We start from the raw sequence: 4,311 nt of genomic DNA on the forward strand, positions 1-4,311 counted from the left end.
TATAATGGAATATTATATACTACAGTGATTCTTAAGAAACAATCTTATGAGATGAGTCTGCAGCCCAAGATTTTCTAGAGCTTTTCTTGGCAACTGTGCTCTATCAGACAATGGAAGGAAGGTACAGAAATTGGACTAAGGATATTTCCTTTCTACCCGCGGCCTATTTGTAATGACCTCAGATACCTTGCAGGAAAAGGCCAGTGTGGAGTTGAGTAGAGCATAGAAAATAAAACATTGGAATTTTCCTGCTTAAGAAGTGGAAATGGAATTGATTTGAAGCAAAAAGACCAGAAATTGACTAGGCTTTTCAGGGGATTACATTACCAGATGAATGGAAATTTGGCTGGCCAAAGCCTGAAATTGTTGTACACTAAAACACCTATAAATCTTTGAACCTGTTCCAGCAGAATGTGGTTTGATCACTCGGAATACCAGTGATACCTTTCCAGTATCCACTTTGAATGCACTGAAAGAGGACAATGGACAAAGCAAAATTCCCAGAAGAAAAGCCAGGGTTTGGGGGAAGGGAGGCAGGATGAAGGTGAAGCAAGTCAGGCACTAGCCTCAGGTGCAATATTTAAGGGGCTGCCAAAAAGTCAGCAATGAAGATAAATGATATTTTCATGAAATACTTTGAACAATCAAAATTAGTGCAAAAAGTTCTTAATGAATAAAATATCAAAAATTTTAATGATGACAGGATCAGTAACAGGGTCATAGGAAGCCATATTGGAGCCTGAGGCAAAAGGAAAAATCAGTCATACTGATCTTGCCTTTATTAAAAATCTTTATTTTGTTCATCGTGGATCTTTTGCATTCATTTTGTTTGTTTAAAACATTTCATTAAAACATTGTTCTCTTGATTATTGAATTTTTATTGTGTCCCCTTAAATTTTGTGCCTGAAGCAAATGCCTGATTCTCCTACCCCACCTCCCTCTAATCTGGGCCATGGGGAGACACAGAGGGCTTTAATCCAGAAAGTTCTACCCAGTGAGCAGAACCAGAAATGCCAGATGAATTACAGAAAGAATTTACTCCACTACCAAAGGAAAGAATTATAGACTGAATTGTGTCCCCCCACAATTCATATGTTGAAGGTTCTAACCTCCAGTACCTCAGAGTGCTGCTGTATTTGGTGATATGGCTTTTAACAAGGTTATTAAAAGCCTCATTTTCAATGGGTGGGCCGTAATCCAAACGGACTGGTATCCTTATATGAAGAAGACATTTGGACTCACAGAAGAGATGCTAGGGTTACACACGCAGAGGAAAGGCCATGTGAGGACACAGACAGAATGCAGTCACGTGCAAGACAAAGAGGACTCGGGGAAAAAAAAAATCTACTGACACCTTGATCTTGGACTTCAGAACTGTAAGAAAATAAACTTCTGTTGATTAAGGCACTCAGTCTGTACTATTGCTATGGCGGCTCTGACAAACCAACACAGGAGTCTTTGAAACTCCTTTACAGCAATATTTCATCATTGTTATAAAATAAGTGCTATATTGTTCTGATCCTTCTTTTTTTTTTTTTTTAAACAGGAGGTTTTGGGGGATTTTATGTTTGTTTTCATTGCCACTATACAGCTCCTAACCTACTGTTTTACCTTCCTGAGGGGGTCAAATCGTTGGTCTTTTAGGTGATACTGCACTGGGCCAAAAGCAGGTACACCTCATCACAGTGGCAAAGACATCAACCGTATGCAGTACTGGGCTTTGAACTGATGAATGACTGGGCTGTGACCCTTGAGGAGAGGTGAACGTCTTCTTGGAGGAAGCAGAAGGATGCATACAAATATTAGGTTGGCCACAGGAACAGACTGGGATCAGAATTGGCTATTGTCTCCCAACATCTACTTTCTCCTTCATCCTTGGGTAACAGAACTCTGAAATCTCAGCTACACACACGGCCATCCAGATGAAAAGCCCCCTTATCAATAAATGGGACCAGACACTTAATTCTAAGCAATGGAACATGATCAGAAGATATGTGGACAACCGCAAGATCGTGTCCTCAGAGGAAATGCTCCATTCTCCCCATCTCTCTCCTCATGGGGCTTTTCCAAATGTTGACATCGTGCTAAGCCATTTTCCACTGTACACATCAAGGCTACGTGCACCACTCCCGTGAAGCCCAGTTGTCTCTGTTGCTCAGTTTGCCCTGGTGTGGTCAGGAAATACTCATGGCTATCTCCCCAAACCTGCGACAGAAGAAGCTCAATTGTACTGTTCTCTGGGCTTAATTTGGGCAATTTGAATAGCTCAAATGATGTGGAATAAGAAGAGATTAAACAATTTGGCAGATTGGTTAGGGTATCAGTTCCATTACTGTAAAATGCACCTGGGTGGCTCAGTGGGTTAAGCCTCTGCCTTCATCTCAGGTCACGATCTCAGGGTCCTGGGATCCAGCCCTTCATCGGGCTCTCTGCTCAGCAGGGAGCCTGCTTCCCCCTCCTCTCTCTCTGCCTGCCTCTCTGCCTACTTGTGATCTCTCTCTCTCTTTCTCTCTCCCTGTGTGTCAAATAAATAAATAAATAAATCTTTTTAAAAAGATTCTAAGTAATAATGGTCTCAATAAAATTAAAACCATCCCTCCTTCTCATATAACATTTCAAGTGTAAGCAGTTGGGGTTGTAATGGTGGCCGCACAATGCCCGAGACCGAAGTCCCTGCTATTTTGCAGCCTTACCATGCCAAATTTATAGCTAAAGCCTTGACCCACCTCTCCTGAGCCTCAAACTAATTTTTCCAGTTGCCTAATCAACAGCTCCATGTGGATCTCTGAATGGGATCTCAAACTCCAATTCTGAAAACAGAACTCTTGTTTTTCTCCCCTAAACTGTAATCTCCCCCTACTCTTTCTCATGTTCATAAATGGCGCCACTGCTCGTCCCCGAGAGTCAGACTCAATGACTCCAACCATAACCCTGGGAACTATTCAGGACAACTTCTGTTGGTTTAGACATACACCCCAAGTAGGCCAACCTTCTTGCACCTCCACTACTGCCACTCCTGTCTAAGCCACCATGACCCTCAGACGACACAATCACAACAGCAACCTAAGCGGACGCCCTACTGCCCTCTTAGGTGGTACAGTTCATCCCCAAGCAGAAGCCAGACTGCACTCATCCTCTATTGTTGAGGTAACAAATGGCCCCAGACTCAGTGGCTTAAACAATACAAATTTATTCTATTACTCTTCTGTGGGTCAGAAGCCCAGCAGGAGTCTCACTGTGCTAAGACCAAGGTTTTCATCTACAATTCTTTTTGGAGGCTCTGGTGGAGAATCTGTTTCCTTTCCTTCTGCTTCTGGAGGCTGCCCACATTCTGGGGCTTGCGACCACATCCTGCCAGCTTCAAAGCCAAGAAAGGTGGAGTGTATCCTTCTAACAATGCGTCGCTCTGACCTCATCTTCTACCTGCTTCCACTTTTTTTTAAGGACTTTTATTTATTTGTTAGAGGGAGAGAGAGCACCAGCAGGGGGCGCCATAGACAGAGGGAGAAGCAGGCTTCCTGCTGAGCAAGGAGCCTGATGCCTGATTCTGGACAGGAGCCTAGGACCCTGGGATCATGAATGCAGATGCTTAACCTCCTGAGCTCTCCAGACGTCCCACCTTCTTCCCATTTTAAGGACGCTTGTGATTACACTGATTGCAACATGGATAAACGAAACTAATCTCCCTATTTTAAGATTGACTGATTAGTAGCCTTAATTCCATCTGCAACTTAAGTTTTTCCTCTGTTGTGTAAAGTAACACATTCACAGATTCCAAGGATTAGAATAAGGACATTTTGGGAGGGCCACTATTCTACCTAGACAGAGTGTCATCTTTAAACATGTAAATCAGATTTTATTTTCTCCTTCTTGTGTCCTCCATTGCTTTCTTTCTTTCTTTTTAAAAATATTTTATTTATTTATTGGACAGACAGAGATCCAAGTAGGCAAAGAGACAGGTGACGGGGGAGGAGAGAAGCAGGCTCCCTGCTGAGCAGAGAGCCCAATGCGGGGCTTGATCCCAAGACCCTGAGATCATGACATGAGCCAAAGGCCGAGGCTGACCCCACTGAGCCATCCAGGTGCCCCTCTCCATTGCTTCCTTATTCACAGTTACAACAAAATCCAAAACCCTTATCTCAGCAAACATCCTTCTTGTGACCTGCCCACTTCTATTCTACCCTCCATAATCCTCTCTCACAAAACGTCATGCAGTCCTTCCAATCTTCCCACTGTCCCCAGAATGCCTAAGTGCGTCCCCACCTCAGAGTCTCTGCATAATTTTTTTCTGCAAGGAACCTCTTCTCTGTA

This window comes from Mustela erminea, chromosome 16, assembly GCF_009829155.1.
Source record: "Mustela erminea isolate mMusErm1 chromosome 16, mMusErm1.Pri, whole genome shotgun sequence".
Taxonomy (NCBI): Eukaryota; Metazoa; Chordata; class Mammalia; order Carnivora; family Mustelidae; genus Mustela; species Mustela erminea.